At 57.7% G+C, this 17,070-nt stretch overlaps 1 protein-coding gene across 1 annotated transcript in view; it reads right to left on the bottom strand.

Moving 5' to 3' along the window:
- The window catches only part of RIMBP2 (RIMS binding protein 2), a 99,380-nt gene extending 89,851 nt beyond the window's left edge, over window positions 1-9,529 (bottom strand). The window contains exon 1 of the mRNA XM_037051866.1: window positions 9,468-9,529. The gene's annotated coding sequence lies outside the window, so the exon portion shown is untranslated. The remainder of the gene's footprint in view (window positions 1-9,467) is intronic.
- Between the last annotated feature and the right edge of the window lie 7,541 nt (window positions 9,530-17,070).

Genomic DNA, 17,070 nt, shown 5'->3' with positions numbered 1-17,070 from the left:
AATCCCTCCCACCTGTTACAAGCCAGCCCTGGGCCCACAGCCGGGAGCGATGGAGATGCCCAAATGCTGGGTCCAGCACCCGGGCTGACGAGTCCCAGGCCGGCCCTTCCCAGCTGTGTCTCCCGGGCTGGCGCTCCAGCCCACAAACTCAAGCAACCAGAGCCCTTCCCCGCGTGGCTGCCACGTGGCGCGCAGCAAACTGTGGGGCTTCACAGACCTGGAGCCCGCAGTGTGAGAGCTGGTCCGGGCTCCCAGGGAAGTCTCCCTGCCGCTTTCAGCTTCTGGGCGCACCATGAGGCCCTCTGTCCTCTGCCAGTGGCCGTGCCCCTCCAGTCTCTGCCCCCTCTCTGTGAGTCTGCTGCGAAGCTCTCTGTCCCCTTCACACAGGGTCACATGGAGAGCCTGCTGGACGGTCCAGGATGGCACAGCCTCCTAAGGTCCTTAACTTCTTCCTGCCTTTAGCCACAGAGGTGGCATTCTTGCATCACACGGGGTTAATGTCACACACAGTCCCAGGGACTGGGATGTGGTTGCAGGTTGGGGGGCCACATTCCGCTCAGTACGCCTACGTGTAGGGTCCCGGGAAGATGTGACAAGCTGATGATGCCCGCAGAGTGTCACAACATGCAGGGCGCACAGCGGAGTGGAGCCTAGTGCTGTGGTTGGCCGTATGGTGTGGCTGCTGCTGTCGTGAGAAGTGGCTGTTTTCTGCTCTCGCCCTGGGGTCTGAGCCCGGCCGTGTGTCGTCACCACCCTCCAGGAGCACCGGCTGCCGGGGCAGCAGTGAGGCGGCCCCGCCGAACCCAGCAGGCACGGTGCGGGGTAGACAGGGTGAGCTGGCTCTCCCCTTCGCTGCCTTCACTTTTAGGCTGGCGCCATCCGAGATGATACGGAGATTCGGGTAATCACATAAAACCCGGTTTCACTTTGGCCCACATGAGTGTCTCTTCACAGGAAACGAGCTCACGGAGACATGACACTGAGTTGGCGGCAGCACGGCTCCAACACCGGGCGACACAGAACGGCACCGAGGGGCGGGGGGACCGGGGCGGGGCGTCCAGCCAGCTGGCGGCTGAGCGATCGAGGTGAGGGCCCCTGCAGAACCAGGTTTGGGAAATGCTGATCTGACATTAGCCGCCCCCCCCCGCCCGTTAGGGAGCACGGAGACCGGACCTGGAGAGGTGAAGCAACTCGCCCTGAGCCCCAGGGCCCGGCAGTGACAGAAAGGACACCTGGACCCAGGGCTCCTGGGCAGAGGAGTTCTGTGCACCCCTGGCGTCTCCAGGACTGTGAGACGCAGACCTGTGGTGGGGGTGGGGCGGGGCGGCTGGCCCGGTGCTGTCTGCCCCCTGCCAAGGGCACACGTGTCACAGGCCTCTGCTGCCTTCTCTGTGCCTCTGTGTGTGCAACCGGCAGCCGCAGGTGGCCTCCCCTCCCTTCGCTTCAGCCACTGCCTTGAGCTCACTTTGCATGGCTCCTCCAGCTGGTGACCAGTGTGGCCACAGAGGCTCCCGCACCCCCCTCCCCGTGCAAGGGCCGGGAGAGGCCATGTGGCCTGAGCTCAGACAAAGGGAGGCTGAAGCAGGGACAGGCCCTCCAGCTCGTCACCCAGTGCAGGGTCATGTGAGTGCACAGCCCCTCCCGCCCGCCCCTCGCACACGCCTGGAGCAGCTCCACTCAGAGAAGAAAGCTAGCAAACTCCAGAAGCGTCCATAAAACGGGGCTGTGGGGCCAGACACGACAGCCAGGGCAGACCTCGCGGACCAGCTGGAGGGGCCCCTTCTCACGGCAGCTGAGACAAACCAGGGATCGCCGAGGCCTCAACACTAAGCCTGATTCTGATCTGAACGAAGCCGGGGGTCCCGGTTTTTAAAGGAGCCGTCCCATCACCAGGCCAAGGCAGTGGCCAGCATTTAATAAAGCCACTCACAGGCCAAGCCACGGACCCAGGAGGCTATCGCTGCGGATCCCCTGGCAGCTTGAACAGTCAAGGCACTGAGAGCCGGGTGCAGGCAATGGTGGAGTTGCAGAGCCTGTAGGAGCCCCCCCACCGGGGAAGGGGACAGGGCGGCCTGCATCGATACACCAGATACATCAATACATCAATACATCAATACACCAGGGATCTGTCCCCCTGCGGACCATGGGACGGCCTCCTAATTCTGTCACCCTCTCGGCAAGGAGTCCGAGTCTGAGAATCGCAGTGGCAACGGCTGGCAGGTGCTGAGCCCTGTCTGTGCACAGGCCCCGCTCAACCATCTCACTGCGGTCAAGCCCTGTCCTCACTGCGCACCCTGTCTGAGTGAGCATGCAGGCGACAGGCGGCGGTCACTGAGTGCTGCCTGTGTCCTTGAGTGCCCCGCCTGCACCGGCTCCTTCGGAAGCAGGCCTCAGAGGAGACGAGTGCCCCTGTCGCCTGGGTCTACGTCTGGGAGGATGGAGGCACAGGGAGGTGGGGAAGCACACCTGGGGCCACAGAGCCACGTGGGGACGAGCTGGCTGGCTCGAGACGCTGCCCTCTTAGCAGGGCCAGCGACACCTGCCGGAGGCCAGGTGCTGGAACTGGCCTCCCTTGCAGTGCCGGATGGGACATGGGACGGGAGAAAGGAGCAAGGGGACGGTCCATCTGCTCCCCTGGTGGTGTGGCCAAGCGTCAGGGCCAGGCGCTCCACCCACCGTGCCTCCGTTCACCTGGGCTGCACCTCTCCCCAGCCACATGGATTGGGCAGGTGACTCACCTCCCTGGGTCTCAGGCCCCCACCTGGAAGAAGAGAAGGACGGCACCTGCCTGGAGCCGTTGCTCTGAGGATGAATGAGGTGACCAGTATGTCACCTTGAGAGCAGGGTCTGGCACATGGGTGCTGCCATTACTGCTGCACTCCAAGCAGACCAACTGTTAAAATTCTAGTGAAACAACTCAGAAAACCCCAAGGGCCACCCCCTCCCCCCACCATGGCAAGACCACCAGTACCCTGACATGCTCAGTCCCCTGCCCCAAGCAACCTAGCCAGATGCACTCACTACACACGCCCCTCCTCCTCCAGGGAACAGAAATTCCCCGTGTGAAAGCCCGAAACGAGTAAGGAAACACTGAGTAACCAAACTCACCCCCAAGTGACGAGACTCACCTCTCAGCTCCCGCAGGAAAGCAGAGCTCACCCACCCAGCTGAGCTGCAGGGACAATGAGGCACCTCGGATCCCACTGGCAGAACCACCCACCCGCAGCCAACACCTCTGCACCTGCCCAGCTCGCCCCGCCCACCCAAGGTCAGCACATTTGCTTCCCAGAGAGACAGAGACTGGATGCAGAGGCCGCCCATTACTGCAGTGACGAGAAACAAGCAATGGCCCAAATGGCCGCTGTGTGATCTGTACCTGAGGACAGCCTTGTGGGGATGTCACGCAGCCATGCTGGAGCGTGTCTTTGCAATTTTTTCATGCCGTAGAAAAATGCCATTGTCATATAAACTTTTTTAAAAAAACACACAACTTAAAACTAGTTAACTTTATGCATAAATCCCCATGAAGAAAAATCTGGGGGGAAATGCCAATATTAACAGTTGTATCTGGGTGATAGGATTATGAGTAACATATATTTTCTTCTTCACGCTTTTTTATGTTCTAACTTTGCCACAATAAACATTCATTACTTTCATAACAAAAACTAAAAGCTGCCCTGGCTAGTGCAGCTCAGTGGATTGAGTGTGGGCTACAAACCAAAGGGTCGCTGGTTCGATTCCCAGTCAGGGCACATGCCTGGGTTGCAGGCCAGGTCCCCAGTGGGGGCCATATAAGAGGCAACCATACATGGATGTTTCTCTCCCTCTTTCTCCCTCCCTTCCCCTCTCTAAAAATAAATAATAAAAAAATTTTAATTTAAACAAAAACCTAAAAGCTGACAATTAAAAAAAATGTTCCAGAGGCACATCACATGCTGTGCACTGGGGCGGGACTGTCTGTGAGGTTTGGATGTCAGCTACCCCCGCCCCAAGCATGATGAAAGCTGGGTGCCCAGCCCAGCTCCAAGCTCACCTGTTGTCCCCACCTCCAGAGGGGTCCCAGCTTAGAGCTTGGAGTGGGGTCAGGGGCAGAGGCAGGGAAACTCAGCTCCTTAAAGACCGGGAACTCTCCAACAGTGCAAATGTTACATCCTCCGCCTCCTCCTGGGGCGGCTTTGCAGGGGTGGGGACAGAAACAAAGAAGCAGATACATCTGTGGCCCTGCTGCATCTCCTACCTAAGGTAACAATGTAGCCACGTGGTGGGGAGCAGTCCCAGGCTTGGAAACAATGAGTAATAACACCCATTAGCGACCCAGGACAGAAATGGCCCCGGAAGCTAGCTGCAGCTGCCAGTGCCGAGTCGGGTCATCGCCACACACACACACACACACACACACACACACACACGCAGAGTTTGGGCACCAGGCACGTCTCATCAGATCAGAGGGAATCTTACCAAAGTCTCACCGCAGATGAGGCAGCACCTCCAAGTCCCATGCAAAAGGCCTCTATTCCAAAAGCAGAAGGGTGGGTGTTTCCTCGTGGTGGCCCTGGGCTGGGGTGGGGCACCAGGGGAGCCAGGTGGGGGCTGACAGGGGAAGTGGGGAACCTGGGCACCTCAGACAGAGGAACCCCACGGCCTGCCCCTGAGGATACAGCTGACAGAGGGCACCTACTCGCTGGTGTCCAGATGCTCCTGGGCGCTCACAGCTGAGGCTGAGAGTCCAGGGCTGAAGGGTTGGGGACCCCAACCCGTCATGCTCCAAACGCCCCCCACTAGCACGTCAGCACATCAGTCAATGAGAACTGAAGCCGGAGAGCAGCTTCCCTCCTTCACAGTCAGAGCCTTTGCGCTGGCGCCTATACACCTGACCTCTGTCATCGCTCTTGGTGCAGCTGAAATGTCACCCCCTCCAGGGGGCCTTCCAGGAGGTCACAGTTCCTCGCATCAGGCTGCTTTACCCTGGGCATGGCACTGCCTCAGTCTGTTATGTATTCACCTGCTTGCCATCTAACAGACACACCCGACAGTCATCGCCAGGAGAGCAGGGACCTTGTCTGTCTTCTCCGCCGTTTGGTGCCAGCACCCAAAATGCTCTCAGCATCGCCGTGCTCAGGTGTGGGCTTAGTGAGTGAGTGAGTGAGTGAGGCACGGCCGACAGCACCGGGCTGACAGGTAACAAGCCACCGCCACGCCTGCCAGGGGCTCTCCTCCGGCGGGAAAACCGCCCAAAACAGCGAATTGTGTGAGAAAGGTCTTCTTCAAGTCTTCTCCGTGGTCCTCGGTGACTGAACACACAGTTCACNCAATGAGAACTGAAGCCGGAGAGCAGCTTCCCTCCTTCACAGTCAGAGCCTTTGCGCTGGCGCCTATACACCTGACCTCTGTCATCGCTCTTGGTGCAGCCGAAATGTCACCCCCTCCAGGGGGCCTTCCAGGAGGTCACAGTTCCTCGAATCAGGCTGCTTTACCCTGGGCATGGCACTGCCTCAGTCTGTTATGTATTCACCTGCTTGCCATCTAACAGACACACCCGACAGTCATCGCCAGGAGAGCAGGGACCTTGTCTGTCTTCTCCGCCGTTTGGTGCCAGCACCCAAAATGCTCTCAGCATCGCCGTGCTCAGGTGTGGGCTGAGTGAGTGAGTGAGGCACGGCCGACAGCACCGGGCTGACAGGTAACAAGCCACCGCCGCGCCTGCCAGGGGCTCTCCTCCGGCGGGAAAACTGCCCGGAACAGCGAATTGTGTGAGAAAGGTCTTCAAGTCTTCTCCGTGGTCCTCGGTGACTGAACACACAGTTCACAAACCAAGGTTAACCTGAAACTCTGTCACTGTGAGGCAGGGCCAAACTGTCCCCAGGTGACCCCCAAAGTCACACTTCATTTTCAAAGGCGTAGGCCCTGCACACAGGCAGGCAACACCCCTGAGAAGTGACTGAGGACCACGCGTGCCCCTCCCTTGTCCCTGCCTCCTGGGCTCCCGCCTGTCCCCGCCATGCTTCTCACGGAGCCGCAGGTTCGGAATAGCAGGGATTGCAGGCCCGGTCCCCACCGTCCTCGAGGGGTTGGGGGACCACAGGCCTGCACAGCTCAGGTGAGGTGCGCAGACATTGGAAAGGTGGGCCGGGTGAGCTCTCTGGAGAACCCACCTGGGAAGGCCCCACCCAGAGAAACGGCCACACGCCCACGACCACACCACCCTGTATGAGGCGCACCCAGCCGGATCCTGCACAGAACCCAGGGATGCGTGCAAGTGCACGCTGTAGCGTCTGTGTGGCCGTCAGCACCTCACGGGCATCAGCAGCCACAGCGTGGCCGTGGACACGCTGGGACGCTGTGCGTCAGCAGCAGGAGTCGCTCCCAGAAGCACACGCCGCCACAAGGCTGGACCATGAGACCTCGGCCTGCGTGAGGGCGGAGCAATCTCAGCGAGGGCGGCAGCGGGACAGGCTTCCTGCTCCTCGGACAGGGGCGGCTGTGACAGCGCCCGTGTCGGACAAAGACGGAAGTTCAAGGCTACACAGTAAACACGTTTGAAGGGGCTGCCAGTGACAGAGAAGGCACATGGGGTGGAAATGGGGTAAAAGATGCAGAAATAACCAGGCCAGGGGAGTGGAGAGGAGGAGGAAAGGAAGAAAGGAGGGAAGAAGGAAAGGAAGGTTGGGTGGGAGGGCAGACTGAAGGATGGATGGATAGCTAGACGATGGATGGATGGATGGATGGATGGAAGGAAGGAAGGAAGGAAGGAAGCGAGGAGAGAGGCAGAGAGACAGGAAAGGCGGGACAAGGGAGGGTAGCGGCAGGACTGTGGAGTGGCTGAACCCCGCCGCAGCCCAGGCAGCACCGGGCGGCCCCACCGGGCGGCCCCGCCAGACCAGGACAGGGCCCACATGCTGGGCAGCTGGCTCTCTGATGAGACCAGACGGCAGCAAAGCTGCGGAAGCACAGGTTGTGGGATGTAAGTAGCTAATTCTGGAGGACCCAGAGAAACACAGAACAGAATTTTCTAGAAGTTGGTGTCAGCCACTCCACTTCACCCACAACAGACAAGGACAGCCACACCAGTCCCTCTCTGGCTCCAAGAGCCTCCCACAGACGTGGGAGACCTGAGAGAGTGAGGCGGGAAAACCCTCCACCCGGGAGCAGCCGCGGCTGGCGGGGCTCCACGGGGAAAGCTCCGAGCATGGGCGGTTTGGACTCGCCTGCGATAGACCACGCTTCACCTACAACCCTCAACCAAACCCTGAGAGAAGAGGAAACTCCTCCCAAGATGCTTAGCCACTAACGCAGTGGGTCTCAAGGTGGGTCCCTGAATCAGCAGCACTGGCACCCCCAGGAACTGAGTGGAATGAACCCTGGCCCCCCACACTGCTCAGATGGTGTGTTCACCCGAGGACCTGGACAGAGAGCAACTGCTCCAGAAACACTGGGGGGGGGGGGGCCCAAGGCAGCCCCGGGACACAGCCTCTCCGGCCGTCCCTCTCCACGTCCTGGTCAGCACAGCTGTCCGCTCCCCATCGCCAAACACACGGGAGCAAAACCAGTGAGAAATGGGCCTGTGGGAAATGGGCTGAACTGGTCTGCTGCCCTTTCTCTGAATTGCTAGGAGTTCTCAGCCCAATCTGCACCCCACCCCCTCACTGCACCCCCTCGCCACCGCCCAGGCCTGGCTCGCTGTGGCTGAGTGCCCCCGTGCTCTGGGGTGAGCCAGACATGAATGGCTCTGGCCAGGGTCGGGGTACACCCTTCGGCCCAGACACCTCCCCGGGCACCTTGGCAATGCCAGCCTTTCCTGACCCAGTTTGCCATCTTCTCAGAAGCGAGTGGGGGTGGTAAAATCAGCTGCCAGCCACTTGCCTGAATAACCTCAACATGCTCTGCTCTGTGTCCCAAGTCCAGAGCTCGATGGCAGCCCTGGACCGGGGGGCACGGCCCTGTCATTCCGCACCTGCCGTCCTCCCACGCTGTCCTCCCGCCCTGGCCCCACGCTGAAGCGGCGAGCCTGCATTATGCCCGTCACCCCTCCTGTCACAGGAGCCCACATAACATTTCTTTTCTTTTCTTTCGGAAAAGAAACCCAGACCTCAGGCGCCAGCAGCCAGGCCAGGACACTCCTGCAGGACCGCACCTGGGGCAGGGGGCAGCGACTTCCCAGAGGCCCCCCCCACTGTGCACCCTGCAGCTGGAAGTGTGTCCGCCTGCTGGTGCCCCACTCACCCAGGTTCAGGAACTGGGCACAGAGGGAGGGGCTCCACGCTCCACCCGCCCCCACACCACCCCGGCCACAGCAGCTGCCCGGCCCACCAGCCTCCCCTCCCATCTGGTCTCCCACTCTCAGGGAGAGCTCACTCCACCCCCGCTGCTCCCATCTGCGCCCTTGGTCTTCCCTTAGCGAGGTGGGGTCTCCCCCAGGACAGGGGGTGACACAGGACAGGCCAAGTTGGGCCCGGCACCCTGCCCTCCCAGGAGTCTGGGAGCCCCTGCCCTCCACCCTGAGTGGCCCCTGCGGCCCCTCTGCCCCTCTGCCTAGTGACAAGGCAGACAGCCCCCTCTACCCAGACCTCAGCCCCCGACAGTGACCGTGGTGACAGGACAGCCAGGGTGGGCTCCCTGGGGACAGGAGCAACCCCGCCTCTACAGAGGCCTCAGGCTCCCCCTTGCCCCCACCCCAGGCTCCCCCAAACCCAACTTCCCTCTGGGCAAGTGGCCCTACAAACACTGCATTTCCAGGGGAAACGCAGCCTGCCGGGGAGAGGCTGCTGCGTGCACACAGGCACACACGCGCGCAGGCTCGCACGCACTCGCCGCCGGGAGCATCTGTTTTGACAAACAAATTATTCAAGTCAGTCTCAGAGACGTGAACTGACAAATCTTAGCGTGCCCGTCGCTTGTCCATGCCTTCCACATCTGAGCCTCGCTGGGGATGCGGCAGCCAACTCTCAGATTTGGGGGGCCGCATCCCCTTCCCCACTCCAGCCCCAGCCTGCAGGAAGACCCAGTCCACAGCCCCTGAGGCTCTCACAGCAGGGACAACCAGACGTCCCCTCCCCGGGGTCCAGAGGCACTGCCTGGCCTGGGGTGAAGGCTGGCCCTGAGGGGCTCTTCTGCAAAGCTGGAGGCTGGAGAGCAGAGGGGCCCCCACGCAGACAGAGGAACGGGTCAGCCTTGCCCTTCGGAAAGGGATCCATCCATCGATGGGGGTGGGGGGGGCCGGACAGCCCATCCAGCCAGGCAGGAGGCTGCTCTGGAGACGCCCCCTTCCATCTCTCTCACACCCTCAACCGCCCTCGCCCACCCACAGGCTCCCTGGACCCCTGCTGAAGGGCATTCGGAAGCCGGTGGAGAAGAACTTTGTCAGGGCGCAGTTTCTGCTGCGGCCCTGCCATCACCACCGCCCTGCAGCTTGGTGGGGAAGGTGAGGGAACCGGAGGCTATTTTTAGGAGAAAAACAAATCTCAGCCTACCTTCCTAGCAGCGGGGCCAGACTCGAGCTTCACTGCGAAGGCGAGGACTGCAGTCTAGTGTGTCGGATTACAAACTGGAGGCGGAGGGAGCAGCGGCAGGGAAGGGAGGCGGAGGGAAGGAGGGGCGGGGAGGAGGGAGGGAGGGAGGGAGGGGGAGAGGACAGGATCATCCGCCATGCAGCGGGACCCAGCACCCAGGAACAGCAGCGGTGAAACACGCAGGCACACGCGCACGCACACCCCCCCCAAGATGGCTTTCCCCTCACTGCCGGCTTCCTTTCCGCCCAGCTGTGGTCAAAGCTGGGAGAGAAACAGAGGTGAACCCACCGTCTGGCCACACAGCTCAGTGGCGACTCCCCCTCCGTGGGCTAAGAGCGCCCCACCCCCCTGCTGTTGGACAGGGGGCTCCCGCAACTGCCAGCCCATGAGCGTGGGCAGCAGGAGAGAGAAAACCCGCCTGTGCTCAGCCCCAGGGAGCTACAAGCCAGGGCTGCCAGGAACTGGGCGATCCCGCAAAGACCGGCGCATTTGGGGCCTTTCCCCTGGGGTCTGGCTCCCTGTCCCCCAAGCCTCCAGGGTGAAAAGACCTGAAACATGCACCTTCCCCTCCCCCAGAAGTTCAGGTGGCTGCATAATGGACCAGCTACCTCGCAATGCAAGTGAGCAACAGTACCAGGCTAGGAAACCGCACCCAGACTTCCTCCCAGGGCTGAAATCGCATCATTCGAGGATGCTAACGACTTAGTCCCTGCAACAGAAAGCCCTGTGCCGGGCCCCCCAGACACCAAGGCAGAGGAGGGTCCTCCTGCTTCCCACCTATACAGACACGGGGACCGAAAGCGTGCAGGCACTGTGAACCACGGCGGCCTGGAACGCAAGGCGTTCCCACCACGGCTTCTGCAGAGCATGTGGGGTCCCTGCTGCTGCCGAAACATGGGAGTAGTGCCCACAGGTGCCTGCAGGCGGGAGGCTCCTTCCAGCCCCACGTTCACGGTCCCGCCTGGTTCCTGCGTCGGTCGCAGAGCCCCGTGCGACAGCAGCAGTGGGTGCCGATGCCCCTCTGCTGTGTTGTTCTGCAGGCGGAGCTGTGGGTCCCGTAACTGCGCCCAGCAGGGGGAGGAGCAGCGTGAGACAGCGGGAAGAACGGTGCTCGGGGACACTCGTGCTTGCATTTCACGACGGCCGCAAGGTGGGCCAGGCAGTGTCCACAGACAGGTGTGGCCGGGCAGGGCATCGGAACACTATTCGGCCGTGAAAAGGAACGGAGTCCTGGAGTGCTACAATGTGGCGGAACCTTGAAAACGTGTTTTCGGCCGTGAAAAGGAACGGAGTCCTGGAGTGCTACAATGTGGCGGAACCTTGAAAACGTGTTGCTGAGTGAGAGACCGCAAGCAAAGGACACACGCGCCCCGTGACTGCCTCTACAGGGCACAGCCGGAACGGGCCTGTCCACAGACCAGAAAGCAAGGTGACGGCCAGGGGCTGGAGGGGTGGGGGGGGACAGAGTGGGATGTGACCGCGCGTGGGGACAGGGTTTCAAGGTGGTGCTTGTACAACATTGTGCATGTGCCCAATGCACTGAGTGGTGCCCAGTGAGGTGGCTAATTTTCTGTTGTATGAACACCCTCGATTGAAAAAGAAGAAAAACCAAAGGCTGGTGAACAAAGCCTGAGCTGAGCGTCCCACTCAGCCCTGACCACGTGTGGGCCTTAGCAGGTCAGTCTGTCCCCTCACCTGCGAAAGGGTCGCATCTGCTTCTAACAGAGCCCCCTGGTGGGCTGCTGGAGCAGACAGAGTTGGCAGAGGAAGACAGAGCTGCGCCCGCCTAGGGGGGACAGGCTGCTGTGACAGGTCAGGCCTGGGCTGAGGCCGGGAGCCACGTCTGGTCCAGAAGGCAGGCAGAGACTCCGTCTCTCGGCGCCAGATTATAACCTCACAAAGCCCAGGTGAGGTCTGCACGTAAGGTAGTGGACAGTGTGAGAGAGCAGAGACTCTGAGGTGACCAGGGATGCAAAGGAAGCTGTCCGCCGCAGCCAGGAGTGGGGACCTGGTTGACACCGCAGAGGAATCGCCTGGTTCCGACAACCACTGCCCGCCGGGGACCTGCTGCCCTGAAGAAATCAGAGGACTGAACCACCTGCCTCTCCTGCCCCCGGCTCTGGCTGGAAACAGACCACAGAGAAGCCCCTCTCTTCACTGGGCCCACCAGGCCGCCAGAGGCTCCCAGAAATGTGGGTGTGTTTGCCAGGTGTCAGAGACGTGCCAGATGCAGAGCTGCTACTGGCCACTCAGAGTTTCCCGGGTGCCGTGTGGCGGCGGCCCAGCCAGGCCGTTCCATTCGGAAGGGCTGTCCGAGAAAGCGCAGTCTTGCCGCAGGCACATGGTTCCGAGGGCACAGCCCTCAGGCTGCGGAAGTCGGCTGTGGCCAGAGAGCTGATAATGCTGGGGCCGCAGCACTAACAAGAGGGCCGCGTGGCACTGAGGTCGGAGCCACTCGGCCCAAGCGGCCCCCAGGCGGCCGGCTCTCTCCGAGGCCGTGGTGCAGTGTGGGCAGCGCACCTTCCTGGGAGCACATGCAGAAAGTGCACACTCGCAGCACTGGGCAGCTCCACGCTGGGCTGGGGGCTTCCGCGAGGGCAAAGAGACACCCACGGGGACACGGCGGGCGAAGGGGGGGGAGGAGGCAGACAGCGCTGGGGATGGTCCGACGGCCCAAGGGGGAAAGCCGGGCAAACCACCAAACCGCTACGAGTAAGACTGGGACAGGGCAGGGTGCACCGCGATGAGGAGGACTCCACGCGTGTTCTGGGACAGAGCAGGGCAGACTAGAGCGGAACGACCCGTTGGTGCCGTTCCTAGCGAAAACAACTTGTACACTGCTGCCTGTAATAGTATATAAGGATCAACAGCTCTCCTCTACACGGAGAACAGCCAATCAAAACTGCAATGGGCAAGGGTAAAGCCCCATTTATAGCCTCATAAAAATTATCCCTAAGGATGATCTGAACCAGAAACGTACAGGATGTGCACGAAGAACACTGAGGGGCAAAGGGAAAATCGAACGAAGAGAAAGGCGCACCGACACTCGGGTGTGAGGCCCAACCTCACAGGACTGTCCCCAGACCAGCGCCGAGTTGGAGGTGACACAGCAAGGGTGAAAGCAGGACCTCTCAGACACGGGCACTGGTTCTGACCCCCATGTGGACACGGGAAGTACAGCTGGGAACTGTCTGGGGTGAAAATAAGTGGAGGGAGGATCCTAACCTCACCAGACATAAAAATACATTCTAAGTATACAAATAAAATTGTTTGGTCGTGGTGTATGAACAAATAGATCCATAGAACAGACTTGAATAAATAGATCAAATTACTATGAGAATTTAATATATGATAAGGTGGCACTTCTAATCAATAGAAAAGATTGATTATTCTATAAATGACAGTCAGAAAACTGGGTAAGTTTTATAATATTCTTATACAAAAATCAGCTCCAATTGAACCAAGTATTTAAACATATAAAGGAAAAATTGGATGTTCTAAAAGAAATCAAAGACTTTCTCAGCAAGACAAAAAACCCCAGAGATGTTGAAAAGAAGGTATGATTACATTAGACTACATGAAATTTAAAACCTTTGCACAGTGGGAAAGAAAGCCATATACAAAATTGAAAGATAAGTTACAAACTGGAATAAAATATTTGCAACACAAGTTTTAGACTCAGATGTGGGTCCAGGTTTGGTGGGACCTGGAGTCTATTCAATTTGAGGAGACCTGTTTAAGAAAAGAATTTTTTAAAGACTTTTGGCCAAGATGGAGGCCTAGGTAGATACACTGTGTCTCCTCGCACAACCAAAACAAATACAACAACGAATTTAAAAACAAATAACAACCAGAACTGACAGAAAACTGAACTGGATGGACAGCCCACAACCAAGGACTTAAAGAAGAAATACCCAGACGGGTAGGAGGGGCAGAGCCGGGCAGCGAGGACTCGTGGCAAGGCAGCGGCTGGTGGACAGGAAGGTCCCACATTCACGTGCAGATAAACCAGGAAGAACAACTAGGGAGCAAGACCGACCTCGCCACCCGGGGCCCCAGCACGGGGAAATGAAGCCTCAAACCTCTGACTGGAAACACCTGGGGGGGGTGCAGCAGCAGCGGGAGAAACTCCCCTCCTCACAGGAGAGGTGGTTGGAGAGACCCACAGGGTCCTCGAACATACACAAGCCCACCCACCGGGGAATCAGCACCAGAAGGGCCCAGTTTGCTTGTAGGTAGCCGGGGAAGAGGCTGAAAGCCGGCAGAGAGAGGAGCAAGCACCACTGTCCCTCTCGGACCCCTCCCCCACATACAGCGTCACAGTGCAGCGACATGGGTGGCCCCGCCCTGGGGAACACCTAAGGCCCCACCCCTTCCTATGTAACAGGCACGCCAAGACAAAAAAAATGGCCCAAAGAACAAACGTATCAAAGCTCCAGGGAAAATGCAACTAAGCGATGAAGCGAGAGCCAACCTATCAGATGCACAGTTCAAAACACTGGTGATCCAGATGCTCACAGAATTGGTGGAATATGGTCGCAAATTAGATGAAAAAATGAAGGCTATGCAAAGTGTAAAAAGAAAAATGTACAGGGAACCAACAGTGACAGGAAGGAAACTGGGACTCAAATCAATGGTGTGGACCGGAAGGAAGAAAGAAACATTCAACCAGAACAGAATGAAGAAACAAGAATTTGAAAAAATGAGGAGAGGCTTAGGAACCTCCAGGACATCTTTAAATGTTCCAACATCTGAATCATAGCGGTGCCAGAACAGAAGAGGAAGAACAAGAAACTGAAAACTTATTTGAACAAATAACAAAGGAGAACTTCCCAAATCTGGCAAAGGAAATAGACTTCCAGGAAGTCCAGGAAGCTCAGAGTCCCAAAGAAGTTGGACCCAAGGAGAAACACACCAAGGCACATCATCACTACATTAGCCAAGATTAAAGATAAGGACAGAATCTTAAAAGCAGCAAGAGAAAAGGAGACAGTTACCTTCAAAGGAGCTCCCACCAGACTGTCAGCTGATTTCTCAAAAGAGACCTTACAGGCAAGAACAGGCTGGAAAGAACTATTCCAAGTCATGAAAGGCAAGGACCTCCATCCAAGATTGCTTTATGCAGCAAAACTTTCATTTAGAATGGAAGGGCAGATAAAGTGCTTCTCAGATAAGATCAAATTCAAGGAGTTCATCATCACCAAGCCCTTATTATATGAAATGTTAAAGGGACTCATCGAAGAAAAAGAAGATAGAAAATATGGACAATAAAATGACAACGAACTCACAGTTATTAACAACCACACCTAAAACAAAAACAAACTAAGCAAACAACTAGAACAGGAACAGAATTACAGAAATAGAGATCACGTGGAGGGTTATCATGGGGGGGGGGAAGGTACAGGGAATAGGTAGCATAAATGTTAGGGAGAAAACAGGGGAGGCTAAGAACAGTATAGGAAATGTAGAAGCCAAAGAACTTGTACGTACGACACATGGACAGGAACTAAAGGCGGGGTGGGAGGGGTGTGCAGGGCGGAGGGGAGTAAAGGAGGGAAACGAGACAACTGTAACAGCACATCAATGAAATGTTTTTAAAACTTCCTTTGGAACAAACTGACAGTAGCCAGAGGGAGGTGGGGAGGAGGATAAAGAGAGAGAGAGAGACACTAATGCAGGTGGAAAGCTGTTATTCCAAAATTGAGGAGCTTTTGAATACAGACTTCTTTTATCACCAAAAAAATTTTTTTAACCCGCCCACACAAAATGGTACAAATATGGTTATATATAAAGAATGAAAATATAAATCACAACAAATTCCAGGTTTTAAAAAGCTGAAGAATTCCACAAACACCCCCAAATCCGGGAGGAACAGTGTTCTGTTTGTTCCAGTCTCCCTGACACACTCCCACGACACTTTCTACCCGCACAGCCTTTGGTCACCTCCTCATGGGACTGTGGTTTTGTGACACTGTTCTTTGTGAGGAGAGAAAGAAAACTTCTCTCAGCATAACTGACCAAACTTTCTTTTCCACAGTTATTAGTAGTTTAGAGGTTTTCTTTCGCAAATTTCCCTATGTGAAACTATAACGCGCGAACCTGCTGTTCGCACTACCGCGCCAGGGTGTGCCGACACGCACCGCCTTCCGGTAAACACTGCCTGGCTCGTGGCCGTGGAAGAAGAAGGCAACGTGCAGGGAGGGCCACGCCGGGGCTTGCCGGGCGGCCAGGCTCTTCCAGGCGCAGCGTCCAGCTGGCTGTGCATCGGTGAGACTGGCTTCCTCCATTTGCCGGGTCATGGGTCCTGTGAGGACTGGCTTTTGTCCCCAGACACTTTGCGACCCCCAGCAGCGCCTCCAGGACCGAACGAGTCAGCTGTGATCAGCTCACACTCTTTGGCCACTTGGGGTCAGCAGGCTTAGTTCGGAACAGACGGCAGTGGCGGGGTTGCAGGACGACAACCCACGCCAGGACGGCCGGTGACAGTTCACCCCCAGCAGTGATGGGACATCTCAGAAATGCCACTGCGTGTTGGATGAGCCCAGGGAAAAGCCTCACCAGAAGGACGTGGTCATCACAAAAGACCCCAGCCCGAGGCACATCGGTGACTCCTGCGAAGCATAGCCGGGACCCTCCCAGGGCCAGGAGGGTTGGTACAGCGAGGGGCAGGGAGGTCGGGCTGCACCTGCCCGCCACGTGATAGCCTGACATGTGACACGCGAAGGACTGAGTCGCTTAACACACAGAGCTCCTGCAAGCGAAGAGCCCAACAGTCCGACTGAGCTGGACACACAGCCGTTTCAGAAGAAGGCTTGACGCTGGGTGGTGGGCGCCCGACGCAGTGTACAGAACATGCACCACAGAACTGTGCGCTCAAAACCTATACAGTCTTATTAGCCGGTGTCACCCCAATACGTTTAATTTTTTAGGAACCATGTGAGCCCTGGCTGGTATAGCTCAGTGGATTAAGCGCTGGCCTGCAAACCAAACGATCGTGGTTCGATTCCCAGTCAGGGCACATGCCTGGGTTGCAGGCCAGTTCCTGGCAGGGGCCAGTTCCCAACAGGGATGCATGAGAAGCAGCCACACATTGATGTTTCTCTCCCTCTCTCCTTCCCTTCCCCTCTAAAGATAAATAAATACATATTTTTTAAAAAGAACCATGTGAAAAAATGCACACTCTCGGGAAGTTCACTCACAGTGGTAGGAGTGGTTGCCTCTGGAGAGAGGGGCCAGGACCAAGTGTGAGAGTGTAAGGCCCTTTTACTCGGGCACAGCGGCAATCTTCCACCGTGTGCAGAAACACTACCATTTCGTTTCCACTCAAGGCACCAGCGTTTACTAAAACCCACTGACCTATAGAGAGAAGCGGCTAGGAGGAAATGAGACCCCTGACAACCCCCCAACACAGCGGTGCACCTGTGACTAACAGACGGTGGGGACCGGGCTGGGCCGTGCGTGCAGAAGGGGGGCTCCCCCCCCCACCAAGAAGGCCCAGCAGTGTCTGCAGCCACAGCAGCCTGTCCTGGGGCAGAAACAGCACAGTCCTCAGGGCAGCCACAGG

Source organism: Sturnira hondurensis, unplaced genomic scaffold, assembly GCF_014824575.4.
Source record: "Sturnira hondurensis isolate 20B ecotype Veracruz unplaced genomic scaffold, ASM1482457v3 Scaffold0007406, whole genome shotgun sequence".
NCBI classification, from domain to species: domain Eukaryota; kingdom Metazoa; phylum Chordata; class Mammalia; order Chiroptera; family Phyllostomidae; genus Sturnira; species Sturnira hondurensis.
The sequence above is the reverse complement of the archived record's forward strand: the minus strand, read 5'-3'. Positions and strand labels throughout refer to the sequence as shown.